This window comes from Onychomys torridus, unplaced genomic scaffold (genome assembly GCF_903995425.1).
Source record: "Onychomys torridus unplaced genomic scaffold, mOncTor1.1, whole genome shotgun sequence".
Taxonomy (NCBI): domain Eukaryota; kingdom Metazoa; phylum Chordata; class Mammalia; order Rodentia; family Cricetidae; genus Onychomys; species Onychomys torridus.
Genome location: NW_023412578.1, coordinates 50,124 through 70,031, shown reverse-complemented (window position 1 = coordinate 70,031; position 19,908 = coordinate 50,124). Strand labels below are relative to the sequence as shown.

At 43.3% G+C, this 19,908-nt stretch overlaps 1 pseudogene; it reads left to right on the top strand.

The window, feature by feature from the left end:
* The first annotated feature begins 606 nt into the window (after nucleotides 1-606).
* Nucleotides 607-19,705, top strand: LOC118575713 (annotated as a pseudogene).
* The last annotated feature ends 203 nt before the right edge of the window (nucleotides 19,706-19,908 follow it).

Here is a 19,908-nt window from a genome sequence, read left to right as displayed (position 1 = left end):
CGGGGAGAATGGCAGCAGCGGGCTCAAGCCAAGGTCAGCCATGAGGAGTTGCGGACTGTCCTGGCGTGTCACTCCAATGCTGCCCGGGCCTGCCCTTTGGGGCCTTCTCCCCCAACATCCCGAGCTGCCAGTGGGGGGAAGCCCAGGCTTACCTTCGTAGGAAAGCGCGGTAGCAGGAGAGAGCGGGGCGCTTCCGGACAGATCCGCACAAGAAGCAGGAGGTGCACCATGGTGACTGCAGAGAGCCCTCCTTCGTGTAGCTGCCCTACCTTTATAAGGCAAAGCACAGACCAGCCCCTCCACCGGGACCCTGTGCCTTAAAGGAGTTGCGGTGGAGGAACTGCCACTGCTCACTCCCTTGACGTCCTCGCGTCACGGCCGCACGTAGAGAAGGAGGCGGGCGGGATTGGCAGAATCTCTGGTGGTTTCTGGCGGAAAGAGAAATGGCGGCGCTACTGCCATTTGTTCCAGCAGTTTAGTTTAGGACCTGGTGCCAAGGTAAGGGAGAACCCAGCCTCAGCCTTTTCCTGCACAGGGATGTTGCAGGACGGCTGGAGGTAGGGGTGCTGCTGGCCAGTTTGGCGGAGTTCGTTCCGGGAGCTGAGTATGGCGTTTTGTGGGAAGGTGAAGACTCAGAGCTTCTTCCATCTCCAATCTTTTGAAATTGAAAGGGGCTGGCGTGTAGCTCAGTTAGCAGGGTGCTTGCCAAGCATTCTCAGTGTTCTGCCTAGTTTAGGACCCCCAAAGAGACCACCGGAGATTGGGGATGTCCAGAAGCAACAGCAAGGTTTACTTTTGGGCGTGCAGTTCAGGCTAGCAGAGATAGCAGGGGACTCTCACCCGCAGCGAGACAGGGAGGAGAGTTCCTCTTTCTCGGGGAGGTTAGCTTTTGAAGGCAAAAACCACAACATTCTTAGAGAGGAGGGCGTTAGTACGGGTCCATTCTTGATTGGTCCAGTTTTCCCGAGCCTGGACTTTATCTTATTTTAGTTTGCCTGTTTGCTTCGAGGTCTGGTCATGTTATCTCGGGAGAGGGGGCGTCTCCTGGTTAGTGACCACCAGACACTCTGACTTTGTACTTTTAAAACTTCTGACTTCACCCTGTCTGGGAATGGGGAACTGATTCAGTTCTGGGCCATAGGGGACCTGGAGTGGGAGGTCTCTCACTCAGAGCCCTGGATTTGATCCCTCTGTTCAGGACATGGTGGTACTTACCTGCGAGGAGAAGGCAGGGGCAGCACTTCGGAGTCATATGAAATGCGAGGTCAGCTTGGGCTACATCTCTTCTCAAAAAAAAAAAAAAAAGTGAGCAGAGAAAAAAAGATTGGCTGTTAGGATCTATCTGGACGACACTCTGGTTGTCTTGGCTCCAGACTTGTTCCTTCTCTGTGGGCCTAGCAGGATTCACTGGAGCCCGATTGAGGCCGAAGGGTTCCTTCCTCCTCTTATACCCAGGCTCACACTAGGACCATCTTCAATCCCTAGGCCCTGGCTGGCAGCCTTCTAGCCTCTCCAGGAGGTTAAGACTTGGGAGGACACAGAAAGCTGTGGAGGGAAAGAGTTGATTTAATCAGAGAGGCTCTGAAGGCACCTGATTTCTGTAAGCATAAAAAGCAGTGAAAATGACAAGGACTGGGTGATAAATTTTAGGTCTCCTGAAGGCCTCTCCTTTGCAACAAACCGAATCTGTCTGAATTTAAATCTTTGCCAGGTTTAGTGGGTAAAGCGCCCTCAGGCAATTCCTGGTCTGGCAGAGAGGAGAAGGGGAAGACTGTTTTGGGGGCTGCTGTTTATATATCCCCAGTAGGAGTTGTCCTGAGGCTCTCTGGGGGGTGCGGGGAGCCGAGTTTGGCGGGGTTTGGAGGGTTGGGTTTAGGGAAAGAGATGGGGAAGGGAGCCCAGGTGGAGCTTCCACCAGACTCCTTCCAAATACTGGGGACATGGAAGAAAGGAGGGAGCAGGAACATCACCAGATCACATGATATGCCAGACAGGCCTGCCACCTCCATCCCATCCTTGAGCTAGGCAGACAGACAGATCTCTCTCAGCCTAGGAGCTTCTTGTGCTTGGCTTAAGCTGGGATCAGTCAGAGGTGTCAGTGGGAGCCTGTTTACCTTGCCATTTGGACCCCTCAGTCCCAAATCCATCTGCAGAGGTCCCCTGGGGCCTGGATATGCCTGCTCAGATCAGGCCAGAAGAATGCAGAAATCAGCTAGAAGAGAAACCTCTTGACTTCTCATCTCAGAGAAGTAAATGAGCAGGAAGCAGGCCATGTGGTCCTTCTGTCCCCATGTGGTCACACAACTGCCCTTAAAAGAATACAGCTCCCAGATCCAGGCCCAGAAACAGAGAGGCCACGGTGATTCCCACCATCCCCAACTTAGCTTTCTTGACTTTCCTCATACAAGGAAGGAAGGGACAGTGGCATTAGGAGAACCAAGGTCAGGCCCGCCCCTGCATACCATTTATATTCCTGACCCCAGCCCACCTGTTGGGGGAATATGTCTTGGGGCGATCCTCCTACAACTCACCATGGGCACACTAGGAAGTCCTCTCCCCTGGTGCCCCTCACGCCCTCCTGGTCTAGGCATTCTGTCCCTGCTAGTTCCCTGCAGCTTCAAGATGAAGTTCTCTCCTCTTGCTCTCTCCCCCTCTGCTGAGGGACACCCCTGGGACTCTTAATTAAATCCTGCCTGATGGCATCCAATCTCTTCGTGGCCCAACTACTTGGGTCCAATACTCATGCAGACACTGGCAAGGTAGCCACTGGAGACGGCAAGGGCAACCACGAAGATGATGAGCCAGGTGTCATGTTTTAAGACCTAAGACAGTAGTAGTAGTAGTGTCCCACGTTGCATAGCAACAGCAGAGGAGCAGATATGAGCCTGGCAACCAGCAAACTTGGCAGCCAGATGCTATCCCTCTCGGGCTGCAAGGAACAGGCATTGCATTAGGCCTGGTCATCCTCATATTTACTCAGGGCCCCTGAAACTTGGAGAAAAGTGAAAACTAGTCCTGGTTACCTTTTGGGGTGCTAATTGCCAAGGGAATAGTGGTGGTGCCTATGATACTGAACTAACTTCCTTCATTTCCTTCCTTCCTTCCTTCCTTCCTTCCTTCCTTCCTTCCTTCCTTCCTTCCTTCCTTCCTTTGAAGTGAATTTTCATGTATTCTAGGTAGGCCTCAAGTTCACTATGTAACCAAGAATGATCTCTTTTTTTTTTTTTTGCCTCCTGACAGGTTCTAGGCAATACATTACTGGCTTCTTTCACAAACATGAATACTCTTGGCTCAAAGATAATGCCCAAGATTTAGGGTCTAGGGAATGTGTGTGACTGAGGTAATCATAATGCCTGTATGGTCAGGATTGGTGTGGCCCTAAGATAACATAGAAGTCACTTCAGCTCTCATAAAGTACAAGTGACATCACTCATAAGGATGTGTTTATGGCCTAGAAGCAATACTCAAGATGTAGGAGAAAAGGGTCTGGGATAAGTAAAACATAAATTCTGGAAGATGTGGGCAAAGCCTGGCTCAGCAAACAGCAAAGGATTACAAGGTTGTAAACTACATTTTCCCCAAGCATTTCTGAAGAACAGCCAAATATCTTCTCCCTTAAGGGAGATCAGCTGTGTGTTTAAGTTTTCCTGGCTTCTCCCATGCTTCTCTGTGTACACAGGCCTCTTTGCCTGCTACAATGACCTGTTATTTCACAAGTTTCTTCTTCACTTAAACTTCCTTCTCCATGAATTTTAGAAGCCTGGGATGGTTGACAGTTACTTTGTTTTACCTCTAAGTATAACTTCCCATGCTCTTCTCTCCTTTGGAATGTTGACAAGAACCAGAATCATTTGAGTGTTTGGGTCTTTCACTGTGGTATGACATTGACCATGTCACAAATGACACAGTTGTATATTTGTAGGCTTGTGCTTTTTACACCTTGATGTGAAATGTGAACAAGAGTTCCAGTCTTTGATCCAGAGACAGAAACCCAGAGAAGAGCAACAAGGAGAATGGCTGTGTCTCCTGTAAATGAGCACCAGGTCAGTGTAGTGTCCATATTTCTTTGAAAATTATTTTGATATTGAAATCATGAAGGCCTTTAGTACTCTGCGTTGGACAATGTCATCAGATGTGTTTATTTCCTATGACTTTTTTACTTTTTTCTTCTCTGATTATCAAAATTGTCTTTACATCATGTCACCTACATAGCACAGCCTTGTCCTATATTATACTCCCTCCATTATTATTGTGAGGAGAAATAGTTTGCATGGACTTCAGACCTGCAATTGTGAAAGAGATTCCACTGTGAATTAATGAATTCCCCCCAGGTGCCTGCCTTGAAGAGATTTCTACCAGGGTCCAGAACAGAAGCTTAGGATTCTCATCTGAGGGATGTAAAATAAATTTAAGCACACTGAGTTTTTTAGACTATTCACTTTATTCTTCTAAGTAAATTCTGTCTACACAGTTTCTTTTCTGTTCTCCTACTTGGCTTCTCAGTCCCTTCTGCTGTTCTCTCATATCATCTAGTTCTTTCCATCTCCGTCCTCATCTTTCTTTTCCTCAATCCATTCTTCTTGTGCTCTACTTGTACACAAGCAGTAATTCTTTGGCAAAGCAACACGAGGCTTGAGTTTTCAGGATCACAAAGAGAGGTGAGAAGAAGGATCCACACATAAAGCAAGAATTGTCAGCTTCCAATTACAACCCCAAAGGGGGGTGACTAAAGGGGAGTTCTCGGGTAGGGTCAACTAAAGGCTAAGACCAATTAGGGAATTTATGTGCTCAACCTATAATCTAGAAATGGCTAGGTAGAATAAGTCAGTAAGTCACTAGAAAGTTGATTGACTTTGGTGCTGCTCTTCCCTGCTCGTCCTGGCTGTGGCTGCCTTCTGGTAGGGAGGGGGACATATGTTATGGCTAAGCAAAGAGTGTGTAGTATTTGGTTAGTAAAAGCACTTTCATTCAGAATAATTGCTGAGGAGAAAATCTAGGAATAGCATCTGGCTGAGGAGGAATTAAAACTTAATTTGCACAAGAAAGAAGCTTGGCACCTATCATCTGTCTGGTCTTGTCAGAAATCTTGGGTCAGTGGGAAGTAACTGCCTTAATTCTGTATCTAACAAATGGCTAAAACATCATCCATCCCAGAATTGTGAGCAGGAAATCTCTTAAGTTAGGGTCTTGTGTAAATACCCCGGGGTGAAGGTAAGGGGTTGAGGATTTAATTGCTAGTGGTTCTTTTCTCTATCTGTGAGTGAGATGAGCTAAAGTTTATCTGCATTTGTGCTTGGATAAAAAGGTATCTTTGCTGAAATACTTTTGTTTGGAGAATGGCCCTGGCCAGATATTATGTTACTGAAAAATAAACAGAGCTGGGGACAGTTATCCCATTACCCTAAATGTGTAGGGAAAGTTGTGCCCAAGGTTGGAATGCAATCATGAGATTACATGTACACATAACATGGAGATGCACGGTAAATGGGGAGAATCATGGCTGTTATTGCACAAGAAGTTTACAACAAGAGACAGCCAGTTCACTCAAAAGGCAGTAATTCCATAACACCTTACTTGATGGTTTCCACTAACAGAACCCTTAGTTCTGATAGGTTGACCTTCTGAACCCTATTGTCACTGCTGTATACTCTCAGGGACCTTCGCTACCAGCGGCTCTCAATACATTTTCAGTATGAGATTAGACACTGATCCTGTTTGATATCAACATACCTTTCATAATGGTCCTTCCCCACACCTGTACCTCAAATGGTTATCTCATGTTCCCTAAAAGTTTAACGTTTGTGAGGTTAGTTTGTCATCCTGTTTTCTCAGAGTGAAAGAAGTAGAGTATGGGTATTGTAGACAGTATCTTCAAATTAACTCTCTTTTTTATTTATGGTTGTGGTATACTTACCTGAATGTATGCAGACTGCTGTGTGTCCCCTGCCTGTAGAGTCCAAGAGAGAGCATGGATCCTATGGAACTGAAGCTAGAGTCAGTTGTGTGGTGGGGACTGAACATGGGTCCTTTGGAACTGTTAAACCATCTCTGGAGAACCTCTAGAAGACTTTTGTCTTTGAATACTTGTTGTGCCTCATCTGTATCACAAAAGTGTCAGTAATTCCTTAGGTCTCTTTATCTGGGAAAGCATTTTGTCCAACTGCACATGCTAAATGGGTAATTTTTTATTACAGGTTCTGTTGACATTCAGGGATCTGGATGTAGACTTCTCCCAGGAGGAGTGGGAATGTCTGGATTCTGCTTGGAGGGCCTTGTACATTGATGTGATGCTGGAGAATTACAGAAATCTAGTCTTTGTAGGTAAGAATGCACTTCATGTAGAATTCCTGACCCTTCCTTTGTATTTACCTACTAAAGTCCCTGGACATTCTAGTGACTACCAGAAATGTGGGAAATTCTGGTAATAAACATAATGTTTATGGTGTTTCTTTGACATTATTCTGTGTTCTCTGAAAGAGCAACTAATGCTATATCATGTGTAATCTCTTCAGGCTCCCTATTTTGCTTTTAAATGAAAACTTCAAAGTTCAAAGAATATTAAATATTGAGAGCATGGAAATGCATGGAAGTACTCTTAGTAATTGGGATATTTTGGTTTACTATTGAATTAAACTATTCACAGGTTTATGGTTTGAAATAATGAAGAAGTTTTAAAATAAAGATTTTTGAGGTGATCATGCTGTTTTGCTTTTTTCATTGAAATATGGCTTGTATATTTAGTCCTCTCAAATGTGATTTCTATCCTACTGCTAATGAGGCTGAAGCAAGAGTTCCATCCAGAATAACCTGTGGTAGTAGTGAATTCACCTCTTTTTCTACCTTCTGCACAGTATGAAATTTAGTAACAAATGGAAACATCTTAGTGTAAGGTTTTTTTTTTTTTTGCTTTTTGTATTCTTTGCTCTTTGGGGTCCAGCCACCCAGCTCTCACATAATCACATGGGGACTTAGTCTTACTTATGAATGACTGGCCCTAGCTTGGCTCTTTTCTAGCCAGATTTTCTTTCTTTCTTTTATTTTTAATAATTTATTTTTATTTTATGTGCATTGGTGTTTTGTGTGCATGTATCTCTGTGTGAGGGTGTCAGATCTTGGAGTTACAGACAATTGTGAGCTGCCATGTGGTGCTGGGAATTGAACCTAGGTCCTCTGGAAGAGCAGTTAGTGCTCTTAACTGCTAAGCCATCTTTCCAGCCCTCCAGATTTTCTTAACTTAAATTATCCTAGCAATCTTTTGCCTCTGGGATTTTACCTTTCTTCTTCTTTTTTTTTCTTTAGTGTTTCTGTATTCTATATTCCTTTCTTTCCTTTTACTCCATGGCTGGTTGTGTGGCTGTGTGGCTGTGTGGCTGTGTGGCTGTGTGGCTGTGTGTCTCGGTGGCTGGCCCTGGCATCCTCCTCTCAGTTTCCTTTCTTACTCTTCCCTCTTCTCTTCCTATCTGTCCTCTTCTGTTCTCTTCCTGTTTATTCTCTTTCTTCTCTTCTCTTCTCTTCTCTCCTCTTTTCTCCTCTCCTCTCCTCTCCTCTCTTCTCTTCTCTATTTATTCTCTCTGGCAGCCATATCTATCCTTCTCTTGCCCAGCTATTTGCTGTTCAGGTCTTTTTCCCTTTATTTTAGTTTACATACTAACCACAGTTTCTGCTTCCTCCCCCAGCATCCCCCATCTTCCCTTCTAGCCTACTTCCACTGCTGCTCCATCTCTGTTTAGGTGGGGTAAGGTCTCTCTTAGAAATCAACAGAACATGGCATATCAAGTTGCAGCAGGACCAAGCTCCTCCCCCAGCATCAAGGCTGAACAAGGCATCCCACCATAGGGAGTAGGTTCCAAAGAGCCAGCTCATGCATCAGGGACAGGTCCTGGTCCCACTGCTAGGGACCTCACAAAAGACCAAGCTACATAACTGTCACTCAGATGCCAAAATCAGTCCCATGCTGGCTTCCTAGCTGCCCATCCAGAGTCCGTGAGCTCCCACAGGCTCCGGCCCTCTGTCTCTGTGGGTTTTCCAGTCATGACATTGACACCCTCTTGCTCATATCGCTCTCCACTCTCTCTTCAACTGGACTCCTGGAACTTGGCCCAGTGCTTGACTGTGGATCTCTGCATCCACTTCCATCATGTACTAGTTGGAGGCTCTGATGACAATTAGGGTAGTCACCAATCTGATTACAGGGGAAGGCCAGTCCAGGCACCCTTTCCACTATTGCTTTGAGTCTTAGCTGGGGTCATTGTTGTGGTGTCCTGGGAGTTTCGCTGGCACCAGATTTCTCCCTAACCGCTAATGGCCCCTTCTCCTAAGATAACCTCTTGTCTTACTCTCCCCGTCCCTCCCATCTCCAACTCAACCATTCTGATCCCTCATGTTCCCATCACCCCATCCCTTTCCCTTTATCTCCCCCAAACCCAGTTTACCCAGGACATCTCATCTCTTTCTTTTTCCAGAGAGATCCATGAATTCCTCTTAGGGTTCTCCTTGTTACCTAGCTTCTCTGGGGCTGAAGACTGTAGTTGGGTTATCCTTTGCTTTACATCTAATATCCACTTGTGAGTGAGTACATACCATGTTTGTCTTCCTGGGTCTGGCTTACCTCACTCAGGATGATTTTTTTTCTAGTTCTATCCATTTTCCTGAGGCCTTTTTTTCCCCCTGCTGAGTAATACTCAATTGTGTACATATACCACATTTTCCTTATCCACTTTTGGCTGAGGGGCATATAGGTTGTTTCCAGGTTCTGGCTGTTATGAATAACGCTGCTATGAACATAGTTGAGCAAGTGTCCTTGTGGTATGGTTGATCACTTTTTAGGTATATGACCAGTAGTGGTATTTCTGGGTCTTGAGGTAGATTATTTCCCAATTTTCTGAGAAAATGCTATACTGATTTCCAAAGTTGCTGTACAAGTTTGTGTTTCCACCCACAGGGGAGGAGTGTTCCCATTACTCCACAGTCTGTCCAACATAGGCAATCATTAGCTTTTTTGGTTATAGCCATTCTGACAGTTGCAAGATAGTATCTCAGAGTTGTTTTGATTTGCATTTCCCTGATAGCTAAGGATGTTGAACACTTTTTTGAGTGTGTTTCCACTATTCAAGATTCTTCTGTTGAGAATTCTCTGTTTAAATCTGTACCCCATTTTTAGATGGGAATATTTGATATTTTGATGTCTAGTTTCTTGAGTTCTTTATATATTGTGGAGATCAGTCCTCTGTCAGATGTGGAGTAGGTAAAGATCTTTGCCCATTGTATAGGCTGCTGTTTTGTCTTATTAACCACGTTCTTCACCTTACAGGAGCTTCTCAGTTTCAGGAGGTCCCATTTATTAATTGTTGCTCTCAGTGTCTGTGTTACTGGTGTTATATTCAGGAAGTTGTCTCTTGTGCCAATGCATTCAAGGCTGTTTCCCACTTTCTCTTCTATCAGCTTCAGTGTAACTGGGTTTATGTTGAAGACTTTGATCCCATGTAGACTTGAGTTTTGTACAGGGTGATAGATATCGAACTATTTGCATCTTTCTACATGCTGCCATTCAGATATGCCAAAACCACTTGTTGATGCTTTCTTTTTTCCATTGTATAAATCTTTGTCAAAAATTACCATTCATAGGTGCGTGGATTCATGTCAGGGTCTTCAATTCGATTCCATTGGTCCACATGCCAGTGAGTTTTTTTCCCCAATACCAAGCTGTTTTTATTAATGTAGCTCTATAGTAGAGCTTAAAGTCCGGGATGGTGATACTTTCAGAAGTTGCTTTATTGTACAGGATTGCTTTAGCTACCCTGTTTTTTTCTCTTCCATAAGAAGTTGAGTATTGTCTTTTCAAGGACTGTGAAGAATTGTGTTAGGATTTTTTTGTTTTTTGTTTTTTGAGACAGGGATTCCCTGTGTAGCTTTGCGCCTTTCCTGGATCTCACTTGGTAGCCCAGGCTGGCCTTGAACTCCCAGAGATCCTCCTGGCTCTGCCTCCCGAGTGCTGGGATTAAAGGCGTGCACCACCACCGCCCGGCTGTGTTGGGATTTTTTGTTTTTGATTTTTCAAGACAAGGTTTCCCTGTGTAGCTTTGGAGCCTGTCTTGGAACTCGCTCTGTAGACCGGGATGCCCTTGGACTCACAGAGATCCGTCTGCCTCTGCCTCTGCCTCCTGAGTGCTGCGATTAAAGGTGTGTGTCATCACTGCCTGGCTCTGTGTTGGGATTTTGTTGGGGATTTGCATTGAGTCTGTAGATTGCTTTTGGTAAGATTGCCATTTTTATTATGTTGGTTATACCTCTCCATGATCATGGGAGGTCTTTCCATTTTCTGATATCTTCTTCAGTTTCTTAGTTTTGGTACCTGTCCTGGATCTTGCTCTGTAGACCAAGCTGGCCTTGAACTCACAGAGATCCACCTGCCTCTGCCTCCCGAGTGCTGGGATTAAAGGCGTGTGCCGCCGCCTCCGCTGCCACTGCAGCTGCCGCCACCACCACCACCTGGATAGTTTCTTTCTTCAAAGACTTAAAGTTCTTGTCATATAGGTCTTTCACTTGCTTGGTTAGTGTTACCCCAAGGTATTTTATATTATTTGTGGCTATTGTAAAGGGTGTTGTTTCTCTGATTTCTTTCTTGGCCTGTTTATCATTTGTATATAGGAGGCCTACTGATTTTTTTTTTTTGAGTTAAACTTCTATCCTGCCATATTCCTGAAGGTGTTATCAGCTGTAGGAGTTCCCTGGTAGAATTTTGGGGTCGCTTATGTATTCTGTTGTATCATCTACAAATAGCAAAAATTTGACTTCTTCCTTTCTAATTTGTATCCCCTTGATCTCCTTTTGTTGTCTTATTGCATAGCTAGAACTTGGAGTACTATATTGAATAGGTATTGAGGAGAGTGGACAGCCATGTCTTCTTCCTGATTTTATTGGAATCGCTTTGAGTTTCTCTCCATTAAATTTGATGTTGGCTGTTGGTTTGCTGTAAATTGCCTTTGTTATGTTTAGGTATGTTCCTTTTATTCTTGATCTCTCTAGGACCTTTATTATGAAGTGGTTTTGGATTTTGTTGAAGGCTTTTTCAGCATCTAATGAGGTGATCATGTGTTTTTTTTCTTTCAGTTTGTTTATATGGTATATTACATTGACAGATTTTCATATGTCGAACCATCATTGCATCTCTGGGATGAAGCCTACTTGGTCAGGGTGGATAATTTTTTGATGTGTTATTGCATTCTGTTTGCCAGTATTTTGTTGAGTATTTTTGCATCATTGTTCATGAGATAGATTGGTCTATAATTCTGTTTCTTGGTTGCATCTTTGTGTAGTTTGGGTATCAGGGTAAGTGTAGCCTCGTAAAAAGAGTTTGGCATTGTTCCTTCTGTTTCTATTGTGTGGAACAATTTGAGGTGTATTGATAATAGTTCTTTGAAATTCTGGTAGAATTCTATGCTGAAACCATCTGTTCCTGGGCTTTTTTTGATTGGGAGACTTTTCGTGACTATTTCTATTTCCTTAGCTGTTATAGGTCTATTTAAGTTGTTTATCTGGTCTAGCTTTAATTTTCTTATGTGGTATCTATCCAGAAAATTGTCCATTTCTTTTAGATTTTCCAATTTTGTGGAGTACAGGTTTTGAAGTATGTCTGGATGGTTCTCTAGATTTCCTCGTTGTCTGTTGTTATGTCTCCCTTTTCATTCTGATTTTGTTAATTTGGATATTGTCTCTCTGCCTTTTGGTTAGTTTGGATGGCGGTTTGTCTATCTTGTTGATTTTCTCCAAAACCAACCCTTCATTTCACTGATTCTTTGTGCTGTTCTCTTTGTTCCTATTTTATTGCTTCCAGCCCTCAATTTGATTATTTCCTGGTGTCTATTCCTCCTGGGTGAGTTTGCTTCTTCTTGTTGTAGAGCTTTCAGTTGTGATGTTAAGTCACTAGTGTGAGATTTCTCCAACTTCTTTATGTGGACTTTTGATTCTATGAATTTTCCTCTCACCACTGCTTTCTTGGTGTCTCATGGGTTTGGGGGTGTTGTACATTCGTTTTCATTGAATTCTAGGAAGTCTTTAATTTCTTTATTTCTTCATTGAGCCATTGGTGATTCAATTTGGCATTATTCAGTTTCCAAGAGATTGTAGGCTTTCTGTAATTTGTGCTGTAGTTGAATTCTAACTTTAAGCCATGGTGAACTGATAACATACAGGAGGATATTCTAGTTTTTTTAAAAATATCTGTTGAGATTTGTTTAGTGACTAAGTATGTGGTCAATATTAGAGAATGTTCCATGGAGTGCTGAGAAGAACATATATTCTTTTGTGTTTGGGTGAAATGTTCTGTTGATGTTTATTAAGTTCATTTGAGTTTATTTGAGTTCATCTGTTACTTCCCTTATTTCTCTGTTAATTTTCTGTCTGGCAAACCTGTCCATTGGTGAGAGTGAGGTGTTGGAGTCTCCCACTACTAGTGAGTGTGGTTTAATGTGTGCTTTAAACTTTAATAATGTTTCTTTTACATATGTGGGTACCCTTGTTTGGGGCATAGATGTTCAGAATTGAGACTTTATCTTGATGGATTTTTCCTATGATGAATATGTAATGTCCTTCTCAATGACTTTTGATTAATTTTAGTTTGAAGTCTATTTTGTTGGATATTAGGATAGTTACACCGGTTTGCCTGTTCCATTTGAGTGGAAAATCTTTTCCTAACCTTTCACTCTGAGGTAGTGTCTGTCTTTGAAGTTGAGGTGTGTTTCTTTTATGCAGCAGAAGGATGGATCCTGTTTTCATATTCATTCTGTTAGTCTGTGTCTTTTTATAGGTGAATTGAGTCCATTGATATTAAGAGATTATTGACCAGTGATTGTTCCTGTTATTTTTGGTTATGGTGGTGGTGATGGTAGTGTATGTGTTTCCTTTCTTTGGGTTTTACTATTGTGAGATTATCTATTGCCTATGATTTTGTGGATGTAACTGAGTTCTTTGTGTTGGAGTTTACGTTCTACTACTTTTTGTAGTGCTGTATTTGTGGATAGATATTGTTTAAATCTGGTTTTTCCATGGATTATCTTGTTTCCTCCATATATGGTGATTGAGAGTTTTGCTGGGTATAGTCATCTAGGCTGTCATTACTTGGCCTCTTTCATTTGCAGCTCTTAAAATTTTCCTTTATTCTGTATGTTTAGTTTTTTATTTTTTGATCCAGCTATTTGGTGTTCTGTAAGTTCCTTGTACCTTTATAGGCACGTTCTTCTTATGTTGGGAAAGTTTTCTTCTGTGGTTTTGTTGAATATGTTTTTATGCCTTTCAGCTGGGATTCTTCTTCTTCTACCCCTATTATTCTTAGGTTTGTACTTTCCTTGGTGTCCCAGATTTCCTGGATGTTTTGTGTTAGGAATTAATTGGATCTAACAATCTTTGGCTGGTGAATCTATTTTCTCTATCGTATCTTCAATGCCCGAGATTCGTTCTTCCATTTCTTTCGTTCTGTTGGTGATGTGTGCATCTGTCGTTCCTGTTTTTCCCCCATATTTTCCATTTGTAGTGTTTTCTTTATTTTTTCTGTTTCTGTTTTCAAGTCTTGAATCATTTTCTTCACCTGTTTGGTTGTTTTTTTATTATGCTTTCTATAAGGGATTTATTGATTTCTTCCAATTTTTTGTTTGACTCTTCCTTGACTTCTTTAAGGGAATTTTTCATTTGCTCTTTAAGAGCCGCTATCATCTCATAAAGTGAGTTTTAAGTTCATTTTCTTGTGTTTCAACTGCATTGGAATGTTCAGGTTTTGCTGTTGTAGGTCATTGGGTTCTGGTGCTGCCATATTGCTCTTTTGGTTGTTTAATGTATTCTTACAACTGCATTTCTCCTCTTTGCTTCCAACTGGTGTGGCTTGTGCCTGTGCCTGTTCTTCCATCTTTTGTTGTTTGCACCTCTGCCTATAGAGTCTGCTGGGGTTGTGGAGGAGGGCTGGTTATGGGGAGGGTTTTCAGGTGTTTGGGGTGGAGTGGCAGAGTGGGTCTTGGTGTGACAGTGCCCATTGGGTTGCAGGGGTATGGGCACAGTCTGGAGGCAGGTATCTTACCTGTCTGCACTCTGTTGGGGACTGCATCAGAGCAGTGGAGTTCCACCAGTGGTGGGAACAGGGTCCAGTTCCCTTTCTGATGCTGGGTTGGGAGGAGGAGGAGCACCAAATGTGTGCTAAGGTATAGTTAGGGTCAGTACTTTGGGATACTCCTGCTGAGAGGCCAGTCACTCACCTGTTTTTCTACCTGGTGTGGTTTGCACTTGTGCCTATGTAGTCTGCTGTGGTTGTGGGTGAGTGATGGCTATAGGGAGGGTTTTCAGGTGCTTGGGGTTGAGTGGCCAGGACAACATCCAGTGGAGTGGCCAGGACAACATCCAGTGGAGTGGCCAGGACAGCATCCAGTGGGTGTTGGAGATGGTGGTACAGCCTGGAGGCAGGTATTTCACCTGTCTGCAGGCTGGTGGGCACTGTCTTATTCAGCTTTTCATTAGACCAATCAGGTGTTTTAGACAGGCACAGTAACACTGCTTCACAGAGTTAAACAAATGCAACGTAAAAGAATGCATCACATCTTTGCATCATTAAACAAATATTCCACAGAATAAATGAATGTAACACACCTTAAACTAATATTCAATAACATCTTAGTGATCCGTGTATTTTACTGGAGACTAGAATGGTTCTTTTTTTTTAACTTTTATTTATTTATTATATATACAGTGTAATGTCTGCATGTATCCCTGCAGGCCAGAAGAGGGCACCAGGTCTCATTACAGATGGTTGTGAGCCACCATGTGGTTGCTGGGAATTGAACTCAGGACCTCTGGAAGAACAGCCAGTGCTCTTAACCACTGAGCCATCTCTCCAGCCCTAGAATGGTTCTTATTACCAGTCATTTAATGATAGTGAAACACAGAAGGCCTATGCTGAGAGCTCTTTTTCTGAGATTTGCTCTTTTACCTGCCTTTGAAAACTTTAGTAAACATCAGGCATTGAATCTTATTCATTCATCGGTTTCTGTTATCCCCATTTATGCTCATTTTTCAGAGAAACATCGAATATGTGGTAAACATGAGAATATCTTGGATCAAGGCTCAAAGTACATTGTTTATCAGCATGTGAATATCCAACAGAAGTCTTATAATAAGCTCAACAAAATGCTTTATGAATACTCCCAGTGTACACCTTTTAACACAAGTGATACTACAGGAATCTGCAACAAGTATGGATGTGGTAATCACAGGGATGCCTCTATTGGATTATCAAACCTAAACAGTCATAAAAGTGGGAATACTGAAGAAGAACCTTGCAAATATAAAGACAATGGGAAATGTTTAAATTTGTATTCCATCACTACTCAAAATCAAAGCATACACAATGGATGGAAAAAGCAGAAAAATACAAGGTATGATAAATCATTTGACTTGAAACTTAAACTTACTCTGAAACAAATCCGTAGTGGAAAGAAATCATATCAATGCAGGAAATGTGGTAAATACTTCCAGGCCTACTGCAGCTTCAGGATACATCAGACAACTCATTATAGAGTGACACCCTATGAATGTAAACCAAGTGGCAAATGTTTTAATCAGTTGTATCAAATTAAAAACCATAACAATACCCTTCCTCAAAAACGACCTTACCAATGTAATGATTGTGAGAAATCCTTTACCAGAGGTTCATGTCTTAGAAATCATCAGAGAATTCATATAGGAAAGAAACCTTACAAATGCAGTAAACTTGAGAAACCTTTTTCAAGTGGTTCATATCTTAAAATACATCAGAGAACTCATACAAGAGAGAAAACTCACAAATGTAGTGAATGTGAGAAATCTTTTACACGTGCTTCAAGTCTTAAAATACATCAGAGAATTCATACAGGAAAGAACCTTTACCAATGTAGTGAATGTGAGAAATCCTTTCCATGTGGCTCAGGACTAAGAAAACATCAGAGAATTCATACAGGAGAGACACCTTACCAATGTAGTGATTGTAAGAAATCCTTTAGCAGAGGCTCAAGTCTTAGAAATCATTGGAGAATTCATACAGGAGAGAAACCTTACAAATGTAATAAATGTGAGAAATCTTTTACATGTGGCTCAAATCTTAGAGTACATCAGAGAATTCATACAGGAGAAAAACCTTACAAATGTAGTCAATGTGGGAGATCGTTTACATGTGGTTCAGCGCTTAGAACACATCAGCTATTTCATACTACAGAGAAACCTTACAAATGTAGTGAATGTGAAAAATCATTTACACGTGGCTCAGATCTTAGAGTACATCAGAGAATTCATACAGGACAAAAGCCTTACAGATGTAGTGAATGTGAGAAATCCTTTAGAACTAACTCAAATCTTAGAACACATCAGAGAATCCACACTGGACAAAAACCTTACAAATGTAGTGAATGTGAGAAATCCTATGTATATGCCTCTCATCTTAGAGTTCATCAGCGAATTCATACAGGAGAGAAACCTTACAAATGTAGTGAATGTGAGAAGTCCTATATAAATGCCTCTCAACTTACAGTTCATCAGCGAATTCATACAGGAGAGAAGCCTTACAAATGTAGTGAATGTGAGAAGTCCTTTACATGTACCTCAACGCTTAGAAAACATCAGAAAATTCATACCCGGGAGAAAAGTTTCAGTTGTAAATAATGTGGTGTATGTTTTATCCTAGATCTGTCTTATAAATCAGTGTAAGCTATATACTAGAAACTCATGAAAACGAGAAACTGTTGATATCCTTTATGTAATGTTGAATCCTTAGAGAATATCAAGAGTTTACACAGAAGCAAAATTCTGAATGTGACAATGTTGGAAAATTTTCATTAAAACATTTTTAAAACCAGAGGTGAGTGCCTGGGTTATAGTCAGAGAGGCAACTTCGCCTGGGTCCCACCGCTGGACACAGGCCACTCGGGGAGAACCTGACCAACTTGGCCCCAGTTGCCTGCCAATCGGCGGGCCCTGCGGGAAGGCTCCCCTTTTCTAAGACTGCAGCCAGACACTGCAGTCTCCACACCCGGCCCCCACACCCATTTGCCTGAGACCCCAGCCACTTCCTGAGACTCAGAGACCAACCCCCAGCTTCATTCCACCCCGGAACTCCCATCTGGACCAGAGACCAGAGGAACTCCCATCTGGACAAGAGGAGCTCCCATCTGGACAAAATAAGGAGACATCAGGGACTTCCCGAGTCTCAGAGTCCAGCTCCCCAGCTCCTATCCGACCAGCACTCTCATCTGGACCAGCACTCCCATCTGGCCCAGAGTTCCATCTGGACCAGAGAGAGGCTCCCTAAATCTGTCAACTCTCTCTGCACCAAATACACTGATAAGACCAAGAACGAACACAAGAGGAGATGGGCAGACGTCAAGGCAGAAGTTCATACAACAAAATAAAGAGCAATACAGCATCACCAGAACCTAGCCCTTCTCCAACAGCTAGACCTGAACATCACGGAATGGAAGAAGAAGAAGAAAACAACCTTATAAGTAACATGATGAAGAGGCTAGAGCGTTATATAGAAGAAATCAAAAATAAAGTAGAGGAACAGACAAACAAAAAGTGGGAAGAATGCTATAAAAAACTAGAGGAAAGGACAATTAAAGCAGAAGGAAACAATAAATACTTGAATGAAAATCATGAAAAATCAAGGGAGACATTCCAAGACCTGAACAGGGAAATAGAAAAAATGAAGAAGACACTAGCAGAAGGAATGTTGGAAATAGAAAATCTGAGGGAACATACAGGAACTTCAGAGGCAAGTTTAACCAACAGAATGCAAGAGATGGAAGAGAGTGTAGAGAGCTGCGTGCAGCCATGCCTTAAAGATGGCACAGGCTTCCCCCCTCCACCCTCCCGATGGTGAGTGCTCTCAGTGATAAACAACTCCTTATTTGGCTAAGGCTGAGAATCTGGCTTGCTTCCGAGTACCTGGGCCCATCGGTGTTGCCCACGTGGTGTGCTAGGGTTGGCTGCCCAGAGGCTATATAAGGAGTGAGCAGGTTTCCCCAGGGAAGAAGAAGACTGTTCAAGGTTCCTGACTAAACTGCTGAAAGAAGAGCTCAGTGTTGTGTCTTCCTTGCGGGTCGAGGCTGTCGTGACAAGTGGTGGCCCGTACGGGGAACACCTCAACTCCTACCGGAGGCTCAGAACTTTCTGTGGTCAGGGCAGTGCACTGGTAAGTTCCCAGGTATGGTGGGAATCCGCGATAAAAGCGGGAAAAAATTGCTCTTCTCTGCAGATAAAGAGAGAGCAGGGCAAAAAGCTCGCCGTTAGGCGAATCGAAAGCAAAACTATACGTAAGAGATTGCTATGTTATTTATGGGCGCTGCTCCATCTGCTAGGGTAGTTATGAGTGCTGCTCTGTCGCACCTGATTTTTTTGGCTGTTGATGAGCTGCTTCGTTCAAAAGATTTGAAACTGAAAAAGAGCATTTTGAAGAAATTTTTAGAGGAATGTGATATCGTTGCCCAGTGGTTTGCCAATTCTGGAAGCCTCATGGGAAAAACTGGGAAGGGACTTGGCTTTTGCCTCCAAGCAAGGGACTCTTAAGGGCGGAGTGATGCCAGTCTGGAAGCTGATTAGAGGCTGTCTTGAGGATCAACACTGCAATGAGGCAGTGGAGAATGGACAGGCTGCGTTAGAAATGTTACAGGAGGAGAGATCAGAAAAGGCGGGCAGTGAGAAGGGACAGGGTGAAAAAGAAAAATTGTACCCCGACCTTTCTGATATAGAGAGTCTGGAGTCTACAGCCTCGGAGGAAGAGATAAGGGCACTTGTAGGACAGACGAAAGAGACAAGGATAAAAGGGAGAGAGAAGAAGAAAAAGGGAGACCCAAACAGAGAAGGATGCTGCGCGCCCTCCACATGTCAAGCTACACTCTCGGCTCCCCCTCCCTATGTGGAGGGTGGGGGTGGCGGTTTAGGGCTCACTTTCAGTCCAGGGGTTTGGAAGGCAGTCAGAACGGAATTACGTCTGGCTTACCCAGTGTTCCAAGATCCACAAGGAAACCAATACGAGGAGCCCTTAGATTTCAAGGTGATAAAATTTCTGGCTGAGTCTGTGTGGACCTACAGGATCATGGCCTCTTTCACTGTAGCCCAGGTGGAAGCTTTGAACAGGCACTGCATGACACCCAGTGATTGGAGTGGGCTTGCATGAGCATGCTTGAGCCCAGGACAGTACCTAGACTGGAAGGCCTTTTTGATTGAGTTTGCCAGCAAAGAGGCTGCAGCCAATAAGGCTGCCGGAAATCCCGTTTGGGACAGAGATATGCTGCTTGTTCAGGGCCGATTTGCTAATCAACAGATGGGGGTACCCAGTTCAAGTCTATGAACAGATCAATAAGATAGGCATCATGAGTCTCATGGTACAGCTAAAGGAATGGTAAAATGGAAAGATGTGTTGACAGGGCTCTGGCCCGGGCCCGATCCTGTGCTTACATGGGCATGAGGTTCTGTTTGTGTTTTCCCTCAGGATCAACAAGATCTGGTGTGGGTTCCCAAACGCCTCAGTAGAAGTGTCCAGTATGAGGAAATCCACGAAGGTCGAAATGACGATCCTCCTGCTCTTCCTCATGACAATGCAGCCGGGAACGCTCGAAAAAAGATGGGGGATACTGTCCATGTTCCCGAGACCGATGCCAATTCGCCACGATGCCAAGTTGTTTCCATGATTATTTAGCATTGTAATTGGACCAGATTTTGACAACCTGGTGGAACAGCTGAGGGTGGCTATTGTCATGGTGAACTCGACCCGGGTGGATGCTGGATTGGCAGAGGGATTGTCTTCGTGGATCTCTAATGCCATGAATCATCTTAAGGAGTGGGCGGGTCTGGAAGCCTTGATGGGCCTCCTGGTGTTGGTCTCCCTGGTTTGTCTGTGGT